Below are 18,550 nucleotides of genomic sequence, written 5' to 3'. Positions count from 1 at the left end.
ACCCGAAAAAGGTTATGTTGATGAGTAGCCGCTGAGGTTGGAGGAAGACAAGATAACTGCACTTGTTTTTTGTTTCGAGTACTTTTAAAGAAACATGCATATCGAAACTTATCTAAGCACGTAGTTTTCTTAGGCGCTCCATACAAGAGAGAAGAAAGCTAATTCCGTTGGAAATAACTTTTTGTGGAGTTGAATTAGTGTTTTTAAAAACTTTAGCACATTAAAGTAAATCTTGTTTTTCAAACATTTTAAAAACAGTGGTTTTACCCCTCCTGAAAAATGCAGATGTCGTATCACAGCCAGTTATTGCGTGTAAAAATAGTAGGTATATGATTTTGACACTTTGCAAAAGTAGATAAACTTTTCGATGAATATATTTCCGATTGGTGTTGCGCTTTTCCAGGTTTAAAAAAAAAAAGATAGTTTTTTCGATTGGAGTTCTACCAGTGAGTAATACGAGCAAGTCTACATCTTCACCTACAACAATAGTTGTATTTGTTAAATTGAATTGCTCTATGGCTATTTCAACTATCATTACGTCAGTATCATTATTGGCTTGTTTTACCGATATATTTTCAGCAATAAACTTATCTTTCAGCATTGAAATGAACCGAGAATATAACACAGCTAATACATTGCATTCCTCGGTAGACCGCAAGCTGTATAGTAGAAAAATTATCATATTTATAATCTTATATTATTATGTGTAATATAAGTTAAGTTGACCGATAGAATATTATGTTTACTTGTATTACATCTTCAGTGATGTATACAGGGTGTAACGAAAATACAGGTCATAAATTAAATCACATATTCTGAGACCAAAAATAGTTCGAATGAACCTAATTTACCTTAGTACAAATATGCACATAAAAAAAGTTACAGCCTTTTGAAGTTACAAAATGAAAATCGATTTTTTCGAATATATCGAAAACTATTAGAGATTTTTTATTGAAAATGGACATGTGGCACTCTTATGGCAGGAACATCTTAAAAAAGAGTTATAGTGAAATTTGTGAACCCCATAAAAATTTTATGGGGGTTTTGTTCCTTTTAACCCCCCCAAACTTTTCTGTACGTTCCAATTAAATAATTATTGTGGTACCATTAGTTAAATTCAATATTTCTAAAACTTTTTTGCCTCTTAGTATTTTTTCGATAAGGCAGTTTTTTCGAGTTGCGGCTTCGTTTTTAATATGTTTACATAAAAATTTTATGAGGGTTTTGTTCCTTTAAACCCCCCAAATGTTTGTGTATGTTCCTATTAAACTTTTACTGCGGTACCATTAGTTAAACACATTGTTTTTAAAACTTTTTTGCCTCTTTGTATTTTTTCGAGAAGGCACTTTTTATCGAGATATTACTTCTTTTTTAATATGGTTCAAAATATACCTAAAAATGTAAATCATAAATAAATTTTCATATTATTACCAAGTCTCCATAATCGTACTTAGCAGTATACAAATATGTGGTGGATTTGACAAATATTCAAAATATCTCGATAAAAACTGACTTTTCGAAAAAGAACTGAGAGGCAAAAAAGTTTTTAAAATATTGTGTTTAACTAATGGTACTACAAAAATAATTAAATTGGAACGTACACAAAAGTTTGGGGGGGTTTAAAGGAACAAAACCCCCATAAAATTTTATGGGGTGTCCAAATTTCACTATAATATTTTCTTAAGATAATACTACCATAAGAATGCCACATTATGTCTATTTTCAATAAAAGATCGCTAATAGTTTTCGATATATTGGAAAAAATCGATTTTCATTTTGTAACTTCAAAGGACTTTTTTATGTGCACATTTGTCTAAGGTAAGTTAGGTTCAATCGAACTATTTTTGGTCCCAGAATATGTGATTAAATTTATGACCTGTATTTTTGTTACACCCTGTATACCCGGTATTATATTTTGACGATTAGGAGTCTTTCAACTCTTTGAATCGTTGTATCTCAAAAACGGTGACTCTTACAAAAAAAGTATTAAGATATCTTTTATAGATAATTATCTAGTCTACATTTTTTGTTAAAGCTAATTTTACGATAAAGCTTACCGTTTCGCTGAAAATCGCTAAAAACCATATTTGGTGACCTTTGACCCCGCGTAAATTATTTAGCTCGGGTCGGATTTATGAGGACATTTTAGATTTCATTTATTTTGAACAATCCTGTCAATTTTCAGCTTGATGGTAATTATTGTAGCCTTACTCCTATTTTTGAGTCTAACTAGACCGGTCTATATAATTTCTTTTTACTTTTATTTAGGTACTTTATTTTTTTCCTAATTGTATTCTTGGAATTAAATGGAATTCGAAAAATACATCATCCAATTAGTGTAACAAATTTCAATGTAAGTCCCTGGCATGATGTCATAGCTATAAAACGTGGTTGTCCTCAATTGTTCCTAAATTGCAAGCAGTTATGGAGTTCAATTGATAGTACATACACACTTCCATTAACATATTTATGTTAAATAGTTTTGCAGCCCAACATGAATTGTTTGTGACACTAAATTTAATGATTTGTTTGCATTGTTTTTTTTTTATTTTAAAACTAAACTGGTTTACAATCGACTGTAAACTAGTAATTTTTATGTGCCTATCGAAGACGGGATGAAAGGTGGAAAAAATACCTAAAAATGTAGAGTATCGAAATGGAAGTGAAAATTTAAATTGAGAAAAATAATATAAAAAGACGACTTCAATCTTCAAGAAATGCTAAGAATCCCCTGAATGGAGTGAAATAAACTTGGAATGAGCCAGATAAGATAGAAAGAGTATTATATGCAGTGTTTCCTACCTCAGGAATGCAAAAAGAAGCAAATGGAACTTAAAATAGCAGAAAACAGTAAAATAGTACATAATTTCAAAACATTAAATTTTCTGTCCGACACACAGTGGTTCCAAATGCTGAAAACGTAGTCATGAACCTTTAAAAGCGTATATTGTTTATACATTTCGGAATTACTTTCGTTCTTAGGGGTTTTTTGCATCGCTGATTACGAATCTGACATTATTTTTTTCTGAAAAACAAAATGGCAGATCCAACATGGCGGAAAGAAATTGAAAGTATCAATCAAAACGCAATTGTTTTTGTCAAATTTGGTAATTTAAGGTCGTTGATTACAAATCTAACATTACTTTTTATTAAAATAAAATGGCGGATCCAATATAGCCGAAAGAATTTCGAAAATTTTATTTTAAATGCATATGTGTTTAAAAATTTATATTATAAGGGGTTTTTAAAATTGCTGATCACCAATACATTTTGATTATGAAGTACAATATTCAGAACCTATTACTTTTGTACAACCACCCATAAATACTCCACAATCGCCAGAATAGTGTAATATGCGTCATTTTCCACTTTTGCATTCAAACAACTGCCAGCAATGCATAGGCAGTTATAGGCAGCTAGACCAAAGTGATTATGTATCTTCTTACAATATATTTTAAGACTAATAAACATCCGTCGCAGAATTATGCAGAATTTTGTACTTTTTGAATGTATCTTTACAAAATTTTGATTATTTCAAGTATATTTTCACTATTTATGTAGTAACAAATTTAAGGCATTTATTGTTACTAAAACTTAAGTTAACTTACATCTTACATTACTACATACTTAAAAAAGAAGAATCTGCTTTATAGCGATAAAATTGATAAACCACAAAACGTTTTACAGCGTTTTCAATATACGCGTTCTTTTACACTTTCTCTGCCGGCCAAAATAACCTCGGACATGGCTCACTTGTTCCTGAGCTGTGAACCACAATACATCCAGTCTGATCCTCATACCTGCGTATTAGGCCTTTACGATAGTATGAGAAAACAACTGTAAACATGAAAATCCCTAGATAGGGACTTTTTCCTTCGCCTCATGACCACGTTTTCAGCATTTGGAACCACTGTGCGACATAACATTCATATAATTCATAAATAGTTATGCAACTACTGTTGGATTTGCCGCGAATTGCATTATTTACGGAATTTCTGGAATTTGTAAAGTACGTAAACAAAATTGGGAAAATTTACTCATTAATATATTCAATTTCGAGGTGAATCATTTATTAAAATCGTACATACTTATGCACTTTCATTAAATGCAAAATATTCCTTTACTTTTGCTTTTCTGTGCAAGGTGCCTTTAATAATCGCCATGCACATTATATTTTTTAACCTTGTTTTCATTATACAGTGCGCTGGAATAAGCAAAATTTTTAGGATTTTTAGCACATAAGCAAAATGCTCGGACTTGATGCTATATTATAGCATCAATGTTTCGAACTTTACGCAATCTCTCTTCAGGTGACAGTCATATCATAACTTTGATTTTTTTAATAGAAAACTAAGTACGTCATGTGACACCGCATTTAAAAGATTTTGAAATACTGATTACAAAAATGTATACCTAATACTTAAATACTTTTTAAGAGCGTAGGCACAATATTTCGGTCAAATTCTTTTTAAATGCATTAATTTTTTTCGAATCCTAAGAAAACTAATAAGTGTTTTTGAAGAATTGAAACGCAGAATGAAAGGTTACAGCGGACACTCGCCAACTCGTAACTCTTAATGACAAACTTTTTTAAATCAAAATGTATACCGGCCAATTCGTAACTTTTCCACTACCTGAACAACTCGCAACTTTATACAGGTTAATTCGAAACCATTGTTTAATTCTAATACCCAACGTAGTTGTTAGGTTAAAAGGTAAGAAATAAATTTGAACAGTAACGGATTAAGCCAACACGGGGCACATAGCATATTATTATGTAAGCGAATGGTTCTTGGTTTGCTTAAAAACATGTTGTGTATTATATGTACTTATAAAAACAACATTGATATAACAAAAATTGAAATCTCTTTTGATTGAAACAATATTATATGTATAGACCAGGGCGGATCTGTATAAAACGTCTATTTGTGGATGTGCGAGGTGGCATTCGGATTTTTGCAGATAAAGTTAAGTGACAACTTCAATAATAATAATTGACTTATGCTCCTTCTCAAATATGCCCGGAATATTAATAAAAAAATTAAAATATTTAAAAATTTCGAAAAACATTAATTTTTTCCTACATTCTTTGCTTATAACTTTAAAACGATTCATTTTGGAGCAAGGTCGTAGGGAATTAAAGTAAAGATAATTGAATTTTTTATGATATACGACTAGTTAAAAATGTCTTAAATTATTACCCTTTCTGCAAAATACCAATAAATACAAAATAAGGGGGCAAAATAAGCCTCTTTTTATTCAGTGTTTTTCAACAACTTTGGATGCACTTAGAACCTTCGTAATTCGCACAGAAAATCCTTATAACATACTTAAATCTTCCACCAAATTTCATTAAAATCGACCTGATAGATTTTGCATAATAATTTTGCAATCTAAATTTTTTTAAAAAAGTTCAAATTTTTTAAAAACTTTCTGAACAGAAAGTAGACCATTTAGAAGTTTGCTAATTTTTTGACATATAAAGAGGCTCCCTACCGATCTAATACACTTTACAGAATTAAAATCGGATTATCTAAGCGGCCTCAGCACTGTTTTTAAAGTTATAAGAGTTATTTTCCTAACAAGTGCAGAAAGTCATTCTTTTCCGCACGCGACTGCAGTTTGCCGAACGACGCGAAGCGGGAGTTCGGCAAGCGTCGAGTTGCGGAAAAGAGACTTTCTGCAAGAGTTAAGAACAATATTTTTTCTAAGAGTCTTTAAAAAATTACCAAATCTTAATTAATTAATTTATTTAATATGAAAATACATACACAAATTAATTCTTTGACAAGGTTGTCAAAACCAAACTTTCAATATAATTAGTTAGCATGACGATGATCGTGATTTCCATGACGATGATTCAAAACTCTTATTGTGACTGTTAGTGTCTACCGATTTGACTTTCGAATATTATGTCAAAATAATTTTATTTCATCGAATTGTCGCGGTGATACAGTAGCGATCAACAGGTAGCCAAAACGCGTTCCAAGATTGTGGCTGTAATTTTGAATATTTTTTCGAGATATCTGGCACACGTATTCGTAATATAATAAAGAATGGCGGTACAGAGCCCAATTTGAAAAATATATTAATATGTGGAAATTAATTTGTAATTTAATATAATATTAAAAAAACGAGCCTGTACCGCCATTAAGAAGAACAAAAAAATACACTTTCTTCAAATAAACTTTTTTATCCGATGCCTAGATTTTGTGTCATTTTGGAACTACTAATGAAATAAAAAATTTTAGTAGTTCCAAAATGACACAAAATCTAGGCATCGAATAAAAAAGTTTATTTGAAGAAAGTGTATTTTTTTGTTCTTCTTAATTTCGGTACAGGCTCGTTTTTTTAATATTGTATTTAATTAAAGAGTAATTTCCACACATTAATATATTTTTCAGGATTTGTAATGTTATACAGTAGGGTGGAGTGAAAATAAAACAAAATTTTTTTTTTTCTCAAATTTTTTCGCCTGTATGCGGAAAAGTGGTCTCACGTGTAGTGTAAGTAGCTTGCAAAAAATGAATTTGATGGGATAATTTTTTCCGGTGCCCCAAGCCACCTAAAAATTAAGATAACGTGAAAATAAAACAAAAATTTTTTTTTCTCAAATTTTTTCGCCTGTATGTGGAAAAGTGGTCTCACGTGTAGTGTAAGTAGCTTGCAAAAAATGAATTTGATGCGATAATTTTTTCCGGTGCCCCGAGCCACCTAAAAATTAAAATAAAGTGATTTTTTTTGCAGCTCTTCGCTTGTTTTCCGTGAAAACAACCCAGAACTCACCACGAGGAGGTGGCTGCAATTCGAGTTCCACCCACCCACCCACCTTTAAAACGTTTATGATTTAATGCTTGAGATTAGCTAAAAACTCAACTTTTGTGTTAAATTTAGGTAATGCTTGTCGGGAAACTATTTGGGACCTTATGAAGCCATCTCTTGCTTCAGGCCCACATACTTTTAAGGATGCCTCTGTTACCAACTTAACGCAGCGTTCTATAGCTTGGGAGTGACAGGGAAAACGTAGTATCTCCATTTCTTCAGGAACATCTTTAATCATCTGTTTTAGATCTTCTGTTGAAATTTTTTTTGTCATTGGAGGTTCGCTTATCACTAATTGTTGCCAGTCAATCATTTCAATGTAGTCATTTGCGTTAAAGTTAATTTCTGGGACTTTAAATTTTCTTATTTCATGGGAGTTTCTGGATTTTAAGATTCGCCGCAAACCTAACTCTCTGATATGCTGCCGTTCATCACAAAGCATTGCTATCAACACATTTTCAGGATGTGCAAAATAACCATTAATTTGTATTATCCTGTCCACTATTTTTTGCAGTTCAGGTGACAAATACCTCGTCCTTTTTACTAAATTAAATAAATGTACTGGTCCATCAAAACAAAATGGTCTTGCTTTAATCTCGAACCACAGTGGGGCATATACGTTTTGTATATAGCATACCAAAGATTTTAGGTTTTCCGAAGGAGGATCTGTTGCTACGTAAAGACGAAGAATTCTGCTTGCAGTTGTTAGCCATCTAGCATGTGAAATTTTTCCCGGTTGTCTTCTTGCTAAGTCACTCGAGATTTTACCGTTAGATACTGAATTACTAATTTCAAATAAATATTTCTGATCCGTGCTAAGCTTCTCGATTTCCTTTGCATCATATTTGGGTAAAACTGATCGAATTTGCTCAAATTTAACTACAGGAAGATGCTCGCAGTTTTGTAGTCCTTTTCCAATTTGTCCTGAAAACTCACGTGGTCCGGTAGTTTCTCCATCCAAGTGCTTTATTAGATGGCGCAGAGGTAGTTCATTGGTATGTAATATGCAAATAAACCATTGCATTGATCGACCAATTGCAAGTTCTACTTTACGGATAACACCATTGTGAATACCTGTATTGACAGCAGTTCCGTCGCATCCAACAGCTACCAAATTATCAAGGTCTACATTTTTATTTAGAAAGTCCAACATTGTCTTGCTGATTTCTTCTGCACTACCCGACGATACACTAATATGTCCTATATATTTTGACTTGGGCTCAGAGACTAAGACAATATGTTCTTCAGATATGGTAGTTTTGTAGTATTTATTATCCTTCATTTCATTTTGTAGAGTTCTATCTTTTCTACCATCAAAATAGATTCCATGAAGAAATTTAAAAATTTTTGTATCATCAATTTTAATCTGGTTGCGCCTTTTTTTTCTCTCCCGCCTAATTTTACTCCGATCTATGATTTTGTCATGACTTTCTACCGAGATGAAACTTAGATCTTGCAACACCGAGTTTGTTATTATGGATGCTACTCTATCAGATACTCCTGTACGATCGCATGCTTGAGCTAAGTTTGGCAAACTAATTCGCATTTGTTTTGTTTTTTTTGTATTCGGTAAATCGTCTTTTGTTCCGGTTTTTGTATTTTTCTCGTAGACACTTGTGGCACTTTCATCTGAAGACTCACTTATAATTTGTTCTACTGGAAGATGTGTTTCGGATCTTGATGAAGAAGATGTAGCTATTGGAGATTGTGTTTCCACAATTTTCCGGTAAATAGAGCGTTCTAGTTTTTTGGTAATTACTTTATCCACCGAACCAATTACCATTTTTCTATCATGCCTCTGATCTTTAATGAAGTCATGCTCTCGAGCCGGTATTTTATTTTTGCATTTGCATAATAAATAGTCAGAACATTTGCATGATGCAATATCAAACAATTTCTTTTCCAATAAATCTCTAAAATCTTTAACCTTTCTTTGCATATTGGCTGAGTTTCTACTTTTCATAGGTTTTTTAATATTTCTGTATTTTTGATGTAATTCCTTTAATTTAGATTTAATTTGTTGATCGGATATTATCGGAATGGATGCTTTAACCCACAGCAATTTTAATTCAACAAGAAGAATTTCATTAATGTCACTAACAGTTGGTTCAGCATTATTTGCTGCAGCTTCTTTCATAAACTGGCGAATACACAAAAAGTTTCTGATAACATCAGCACAGGTCGGTAACATATTGTCTTTAAACTTCCTTGGTGCTCCAAAAACACAACAAGCGACGTCTGTTCGTGTTTTAGGCATGTTTTCTTTTTTTACGGATCTCACGGACACAGTTTAACAACACAGAATAAAACAACGGTTCACTGTATTGCATCTAAATTGATACTAATACAAGAAACGCAGTTTGCTCTCGAATCGAACTACTACCAAAATTAACCAAGTAAGTATTAACGAAGGCGGGCGCATCGGCGCATTACTTTAGTGGGAGGCCAATAGCCTCAAATTTCGAAGTAGTGGGGGCACCGCTAAACGAAGTCCGATCGATTTGAAATTTTGCAGGGTATTACAACAAATATGCAGACCACTTTTCCGCATACAGGCATTTTAAATTTTAAAAGTTGATTTTTTCGCTCCACCCTATTATACAGGGTATTTTAAAAGATACTTACGTTTGTTTATTAATTTCGTAGCAATATTCACACCCTGTAGAATTGTAGTAGTTTGACAACTAAAACTCTACTTACGTTCAAATGATTTTTAATATAGTCTACTATTGTTAAGAATCATTAGTATAGCTAAATTTTTAATTTTAGTATACAGGGTTAGTCGAAACTCGGAATGAGTATTTTCTGAGTTTTCTTAAATGGAACACCCTGTATTTTAGTATTGTAATGAAATGATATTTTATGGTACTTTTTTATTTCTTAAGCATTCCCTATACCTAACTGCTTTAATTTGTGCTTAATTGTTAGTCGCACCAACAATCTTAATTACGTAGCTATTTTGATAGCTAAACCATTATTGGCAATTTTAAGGATCGGTCTGGATTAATATGCATTTATTTCTGAAAAATTGTTTGTTATTGAATATTTTCATGGCCAACCTAATAAAATTTTACGTATTTTTTGTTGCAATTAATGTTTAGCTTGAATCGCCAATAACTCACAAATTAAAGCAGTTAGGTATAGGGAATACTTATAAAATAAAAAAGTACTATGAAATATCATTTCATTACAATACTAAAATACGGGGTGTTCTATTTAAGAAAACTCAGAAAATATTCATTCCGAGTTTCGACCAACCCTGTATACTAATATTTCAAAATTAGCTATACTAATGATTCTTAACGATAATAGACTATATTAAAAATCACTTGAATGTAAGCAGAGTTTTTAATGTCAAACTATTACAATTCTACAGGGTGTGAATGTTGCTACGAAATTAATAAAAAAACGAAAATATCTTTTAAAATACCCTGTATAATATTACAAAATCTCATATTTTAAGAGAGAAGATATTGAGGAGAATCGAAAAGTGTAAAAATATACAGGGTGTCCCATTAAAAAAAAACCAAGTTATAAGCAACTTCCGGTATAACCGGAAGTTGCAAAGAGATGAAAATATTTTCATTTAATAGATCATCCCTCAAAACCCCTACATTCCAATTTTCATGATTCTGTTGCCTTTAGTTCTCGAGATATTCCTAATAGGCCAGTTATCTGCCTCACCCTATATAGGGTGTCCCATTTAAAAAAAACGAAGTTACAATCAACTTCCGGTATAACCGGAAGTAGTAAAGAGACCAAAATATTTTCATTAAATAGTTCACACCTCAAAACCCCTATATTCCAATTTTCATAATTTTCTTTACTTTAGTTCTCGAGCTATTTCTAATAGGCCCTTTATCTGCCTCACCCTATATAGGACGGTGACAGATATTAGGTAATGATAATGTGTTAGCAAATATATTTATTTAGATTTTCTACTATTCATCAAGGGAAAAGCAACTGCGCTGCGAAGGTTACACTTCATAAACAATAACGTAACTATTAACGGTAGGTATTTTATAATTTTTGGTATTTTATTTTAACTTATAAAATTGGTTTAATATATAAATAAAAATACGATTAAACTGTTTAAAATATATTTATTTCGTTGAAATTATAATAATAGAAGTATAAGGTCTTATGTGCGTACCAAGTACACAAACTCTTTTAATTAGGATGTAATTAAGTAAGTGTTAATGTTTTTTAAGATTGGCGATAAAATTTTGTATGCACCACGTCAGTAAAGTTACTCTTTATCGAACGAGTCTGATATTATGAGCAGAGCGAGCGTTTTACTGATTTGGTACATAAATAACTATTTTGCTAGACAGGTAAATTATCATTGTATACCGGGTGTACCAATCAAACTGTGATTTTCTCTCAAAGTTTAAATTTCTCAAATAGCGATTGCGCATTTTTTTATTTACAATTAGGAGTTTAATATTCACCATTGGCGCGCATACGGGTAATATGACCCTTATGTGCGCCAATGGTGAACACAAAATTCTTAATTATATGTCAAAAAATGCACAATAACTACCTCTTAAAATTCACCAAATTTAATTTGCATATTATGTGAACCGGTTTTAGAGCAATAAATAAATCGTCAGTTTGTAAGATAAAATTCAACACCCCCTATCTTGGAAACGAAGCATTTGCGGACGGACATACGTTTATAAAGCAAACTGTCATTATTTTTTCATGCAGAATTACCCCTTAAAGTTTGGCATACTTATTTAAAAACATCCTGTATTGACGAAAAACAAGGCTATATAGTTGTTAAAATACCTCTTTTTTAAAGAGGTGGGCACACTATCGAAAGCTACTGATGACGCCTGAAAGGGTAGAAATAGTGCCTGTCTAGCTGGTGTGCAACCCTCTGAATCGAAAACAAGCAAAACCATTATTTATTATTTTTACCTCTTTTTTATTATCTAACTTAAGTGATAGAATCAAAAAACAGAATTTTAAGAAAACATGAGGCTATAGATGGGTTTTAATTTCAGTATTTTACAAATACTATAATATTCCACAGGGATAATTGTTGTGGACCAATTTTTAAGGTGGTGCGTTAATTTCTTGGAGGTGTGTATAAGAACAATTTTTCAAGTCACTCGTTGGGGTAGATTCTACCCCCAAGGTAAAATTACACTTCGGCATAGAGTAGATTTTGAAGTTAAGGGTAAATAGAGTTAATTCCAAAATTTCACCAAAATCGATGCGTGTTGATGGAAATCAAAGGTTTTTACCATGGTACACTGGACTATTCAACACATACATACAGTTTTTTAGCAGGTGCGCCAATGTGTTATCATATCTTTTCATGAATGTGTATTTATGCATGTTTTGTTTGTATTGTATTACATAAAAATACAAAAATAAACTGTGTTGTAGACAATTGATTGCATAAATATTTAATAAACAAACATTATGAAATTACTGTACAAGGTACAAAAAATACAAAAACTTACTTCTTATTGTGGATTCTTGTTTAATTTATTTATCCGGCACAATAATTCAGCACATGTGTAGACGCGAGTAACAAAAAACAGCTATTTTTTAGTAATAACTCAACAACGTTCCACGCTTGAGTCTACTCGCTCGTTTACTGTGTTTTTTACTATTTTCGGTTTTCGCCTTTCGGCTTTCGGCGAACCAAAACAGAGGAATCATTTGTACGCAAGGCAAGTTCGCGGTTCAGCGCCGGCGCTTAAGATATCGTAAAGCGTCGGAGCAAATCGGTTATCCTAGTCAAATAATTCAATAAGATGTCGATGGCGTAATAAGGATAGAAAATAATCAGTTTTATATCAAATATTGCCAGTGGTGGCAGGAGATATTTTATTTTGGGAGCGCAAAATAACCAAAAAAAATATTATCGGACAAAACTCGCATGTTTCCTGCAATTAAGTTTATTTAGAAATTGACATTTATTATTAAATTCCAGAAGATAGCGTTCCACTCAAATAGCGTTCTTTAAGAAAAGTGATAGGGCAGACCCCAGTAACTATAGAGGGATACATTTACTGAGCACTATACTGAAACTCGCAACAAAAATTCTTATGGAGAAAATAATGGCGTGCATAAATATATCGGATGAACAACAAGGATTTAGAAGTGGAAGATCATGTAACGATGCAGTTTTTGTGATAAGGCAAATAGCGGAGAAATTATTAGAATACAATAAACCAGCCTTTTTCTGTTTAATAGACCTAGAGAAAGCGTTTGATAGAATCCAATTAAAAGATGTGATACACCTATTATATGACAAAAATTTACCACTGGACTGGATATCATAAAACTGATAGAAAACATATACCTATGTAGGAAATAAAATAGAAATGAAAGTCAATGGAATAATAACAGAACCCATAGAAACAAACACAGGAATCAGGCAAGGAGATTCACTAAGCCCTCTACTGTTTAACATAATGTTGGATGCAATAGTAAAACAAGTGAAGAAAAAAAGAGGGTACAAAATGGGCGATAGAGAGATAAAAATACTCTGTTACGCTGATGACACCGTGTTAGTAGCAGAGTGCGAAGACGACCTACAATTACTGCACGAGTTCAACAAAAAGAAAAAGAAAGAGTTCGCAAAAGAAATGAATATGAAAATATCAGCCCATAAAACAAAAAGCTTAGTAATTGCCAAAGAATTAATAAGATGCAAATTGGAGTTAGACAATCAAATTATACAACAAGTAATGACTCTCAAATATTTGGGAATTAATCTATCAGCCGACAACAATATCGAACAATAGGTAAAAGACCAATAAATAACTAAAGCCAGTGGAACGGCCGGATGCCTAAACGACACAATTTGGAAAAACAAACACCTAAGATTGGAAACAAAGGCCCGAATATATAAGTCAGTTATTAGGCCAATTAATGACTTACACGGCCGAAACAAGACCAGATAGAAGCAAAACACGAAGACAGGGAGACCCACGAAATGAAGATCTTAAGAAGGATTGCTGGAAAAGAACTACAGGATAGGGTAAGAAGTGAGGAAATCAGACGCATATGTGGGGTAGACAATATAAACACCTGGGTTACCCTCATCCGACTTGAAAATCTACTTCTAGATGCTCTTCATGGAAAAGACATTCCGAGCTTGGATGATATCCAAGAGTTATTGAAACCTTTCTCAGACGACTTCGATGCAGATCTTCTCAGAACAGAGCTGAAGATGTTGTCAAGTCTTCAATTGGACCAACGCCCAGAATGTTGTCAAGATTTAGCTGAATTCCTTTCCAAAGAATCTAAAACTGTCAAATCGATGCTTCAGCAAGTCCTTCAACTGCTAATTATCGTGTTGACTGTTCCGGCATCAGCTGCTTCAGCGGAACGTTCGTTCAGCGCTTTGCGACGTTTGAAGACGTACCTTCGCAGTACTATGACCCAAAAACGTCTTAATCATGTGATGCTTTTACATGTACATGAAAACTTGGCAGGCCAACTCAAACTACAGGACATAATGCGTGAATTCGTTTCCAGAAATGACGAAAGAAAACGTGTTTTTGGTCGAGTGTAGACTTATATGTAAAAATTTTATATGCAAATAAAGCATTTTTGTTCGTTTCATACTATTTTAACATGTTTTATCTGAGCCCACCCATCAAAATTTACCTTCCGACGCCACTGCCTGGATAAAGAACAGAAAAGAAGAGTGGAATGATCACATATAAGCAGGATGTCTAAATCAAGGATAGTAATGAATAGCCAGGGGCAAGTCACCGTTAGGCAGGAGAAGTATAGGACGCCCAAGGAAAAGATGGAATGACCACTTGGAGCAGAATGAAAGGCACCGTTGAAGAAAAACAGGCAGTACTGCCTATATAAAAGAAGAAGAATAAGAAGAAGTTTATTTAATACGGTAAATACCTTCGAAAGCATCTGGGTTTGATTTAATTACTGGGAAAATCTTAAAACAACTCCCTATAAAACCCACAGTAAAACTGATATTTTATAAATGCCTCGTTCAGATTAAGACATATACCCAAGATATGGAAAGTAGCAGAGGTCATATTGATCCTTAAGCCCGGATACTTAAAGCCAAATACAGTACCATCGTACCTACAGACCGATTTTCTTACTACCTGTAATTTCAAAGCTATACAAAAGCTATTGCTGAAATTTCTCATAGCAGTTACGGCTTTAATTCCAAGCCATTATATCCATATTCCGTTCCATGTTTTCCTCGAAATAATTTCCTGAGGACTTTTTTCCCACACATGAATTGCTCTGATTTCTTCATCGTCTATGTTTCACTGGCATATAATGCTGTAGGTCTTATCACTGTCATATATATTCTTATTTTAATCCTTCTAGATATGCTTTACTTCTTAATAACTTGTTTAGGGCAAGGGTACTACCATACTACGATTACCAGTCAGAATTTTTTATTTGATATCTGCTTTCATAAACGGTCTCCTGGTGAATATCACTCCTATAATAGCTTCTTTAGAGTCTTTCTACTTCTTTGACTTTATATATTTTCCTCCTAGGTATTGTCCCTGTATGTAATCACGTGTCCATTCATTATACATATTTAGTCTTTTATTATTTAATTTATATACAGTAGGAAAAATAAAAGAATACTCATGAACGAACATATAAAATACGCTGTATTTTTCTGTCACCGTGTCACACAAAAAATTGACCAGCGCAAGTACATGTAATAATTATTATTACATGTAATTGCGCTGGGCAATTTTCTTTGTGACACGGTGACAGGAAAATACAGCGTGTTTTATATGTTCGTTCATGGGTATTCTTTCATTTTTCCTACTGTATGTATCTTTGTTTCTTGCTTTCGCTTCTAGTCTTTTTAATATTTCTTTCAATTCGTGTTTACTGCTGGCTATCAGTACTATGACATTGGCGAATGTTAGGCATTGTGTATTTTCCTTATTATACAAGTCCTGTTCTGTTGATTCGGGCTTCTTTGATGACAATTTCAAAAATGATACTGAACGAAAGTGATGACAGTGGGCCCCTTATCGCACCCCTTCACTGACTTCAAACTTATCTGTTTCTTTTGCATTTATTTTAATCCTATTCTCTGTTTTTCTGAGTTTCGCTTTTATCATTCTTACTATTTTTTCACTAATTCCCATTTTATGTAGGGCCTTGCATATTTCTTTCCTTGTACACTTGTACTCTGTCAGAAGCTTATTTAAAGTCGATGAATAGAACCACTTTAGATTTCCCATATTCGTAGATTTCTGCTTGTATTTCGTGCAGCAGCAAAATTTGATCTACTTTGCTGCGTCCTCTTCTGACTCCACATTGATACTCTCCTATGTCATTATCAATTTTTTTGTGATATCTTATCTTTTATAGATACTGCAAGTATTTTATATGCATCATCTCCGAATGTGTTTTTGTTCCCATATTTCTTTCAGCAACTTTTCCAATTGCTTAAATATTTTGAACTGCATATTTGAACATTTCAGCTGTTGCTTCATCCTTTCCTAGGTTCTTATTTTTCTTTAGTTTCTCTATTATTTCTTTTCATTAGGTAGTCTCTCCTCTGTCTGTTCTTGGTGGCATTTTCCTTCAACCCTTCTTCTTCTGTTGTGGGTAGGTATTTCATTTAGAAGCTCTTCCAACTATTCTTTCCACCTGTTCAACATTTCCTCGTCACTTGCTAAATTATTTCTATTTTTGCTTTTGTATTGCACAGATTTTCTTTGGTAACCCTTTTTCTCATTGTTTACCCCTTGATGAGGATGGAATAGTGATCTATGCTGTTAAGAATGGCGGTGAACCTCTAATGAGAAAAATAAAAGATCTCTTTAATCTATGTTTGACACAGAAATCCATAGCATCTGAAAAAAGGAGAAAAAACTGATCTGGAAAATTACCGACCAATCAATCTGTTAAACCATCTTTATAAACTTTTCACGAGAGTAATCACCACAAGATTATACAAGAAATTAGACCTATATCAAAGTAGAGAACAAGCTGGATTCAGAGCAAACTTTGGAACCAACGATCACCTCCAAACAATAAAACAACTCATCGAAAAATCCATAGAATATAACAAGCCCTTAGTTTTAGCATTCGTAGCTTTCCACAAAGCATTCGACTTAGTCGAACTCGACAGTGTTATAGAAGCACTAAATGAGAGCCGCATTGATAGCCGATATTCGAGGCTAATATGTAATATAATATAAAAATGCGACAAGCTCGATACAACTACACGCTAACAGCAAGCAAATAAAAATCCAAGGAGATATCCGTCAAAGGGATACGTTGTCACCTAAACTTTTCATATCGGCTCTAGAAAAAGCGATCAAAACCCTCAAATGGGGGGACAAAGGAATACATGTGGACTGAGAGATGCTACACCACCTAAGCTACGCAGACGATATAGTCCTGATTGCAGACGATTTGGGACAAATAAAGAAAATGTTGGAAGAACTTACTACACCATGTCATAAAATAGGCTTAAAAATGAATATAACAAAAACCAAATATATGACGAACTTAGTACCAAGTAAACACCTTGAAATACAAAATGAACAAATAGACCTGGTAGACAAACATGTATATCTGGGTCACGAAATTAAGATAGGAAAGGACAATCAAACAACCGAAGTATCCAGAAGAATAATACAAGGATGGGCAGCACACAGAGCTCTGAGGAACATTTTTAAGAGTGACATTCCAACTAATATGAAGAAAAAAGTTTTCGACCAATGCGTGCTACCGGTGATGACCTATGGTGCAGAAACATTATCGCTCACAAAGAAAATCGCAGAAAAACTAAGAGTAGCGCAGAGAAGAATGGAGCGATCAATGATAGGGGCCACTCTGCGAGACAGGATTAGAAACGAAGATTTACGAGCTCAGACCAAAGTCATAGACGTCATTGAAAGAAGCTGTAATTTAAAGTGGAAATGAATTGGAAATGAGACCAAGAGCCGATAAACGTAGCAGAGGAAGACCACCAACACGATGGCAAGACGACTTACGAAAGACCACAAAAAACTGGATACAGAAAGCACAAGATAGAACACTTTGGAGACAAACAGGGGAGGTCTATGTCCAGCAGTGGATTGAGAGAGGCTGATGATGATTACCCCTTGATATAAGTTCCTAATTTTTTTCTTTTTAAGGGAAACTTCAATTTACCTTCATTATATTTTCCCTCTATCTCTGCTGTTTTCTCTGGCATCATTTTGAATTATCACTTATTTCGTTCATCTAGGTACATGAACTATATTGTTATATTTTACATTCTATATTTTCTTATGCATTCCTAGCACTATTTTCACATCATGTTTGGCGGGATAGTTTCGAATCTTTCAGCTTATTATTTATCTCAAAGCCTATACCTATTCTGCCGCTCTTTCGCTGTTGAAAAATAAATAGGATTACCTAGTCACTTATTTCAATTAAGTTTTGCCCTAGTTGTTTTTTTTTCTTATAGTGCTACTGTTTTGAATTTATATTTTTTGTATTAGTCGACGCTGCCATGATGCTGCCAAATTAAAATGGAGCTTCGCAGGACACAATGCCCGACTGAAGGATAAAAGATGGAATCAAGAAATACAACAATGGAGACCATGGTTAGGAAGAAGTAGAGGAAGGCCATAAATGAGGTGGGCCGATGACATAAAGAAGTTTTTAGGACACAACTAGAAACAGGTGGCGCAAAATAGACAACACTGGATTGAATTGGGGGAGGCCTGTGTCCAAAGTTGGATTACTG

The 18,550-nt window shown here is 33.3% G+C and overlaps 1 protein-coding gene across 1 annotated transcript in view; it reads right to left on the bottom strand.

Moving 5' to 3' along the window:
* Nucleotides 1-12,513, bottom strand: part of LOC114332181 (monocarboxylate transporter 12-like) — a 59,413-nt gene extending 46,900 nt beyond the window's left edge. Inside the window, exon 1 of the mRNA XM_050657545.1 lies at nt 12,297-12,513. The gene's annotated coding sequence lies outside the window, so the exon portion shown is untranslated. The remainder of the gene's footprint in view (nt 1-12,296) is intronic.
* Nucleotides 12,514-18,550: the final 6,037 nt, after the last annotated feature.

This window comes from Diabrotica virgifera, chromosome 8, assembly GCF_917563875.1.
Source record: "Diabrotica virgifera virgifera chromosome 8, PGI_DIABVI_V3a".
Classification (NCBI taxonomy): Eukaryota; Metazoa; Arthropoda; class Insecta; order Coleoptera; family Chrysomelidae; genus Diabrotica; species Diabrotica virgifera.
The sequence above is the reverse complement of the archived record's forward strand: the minus strand, read 5'-3'. Positions and strand labels throughout refer to the sequence as shown.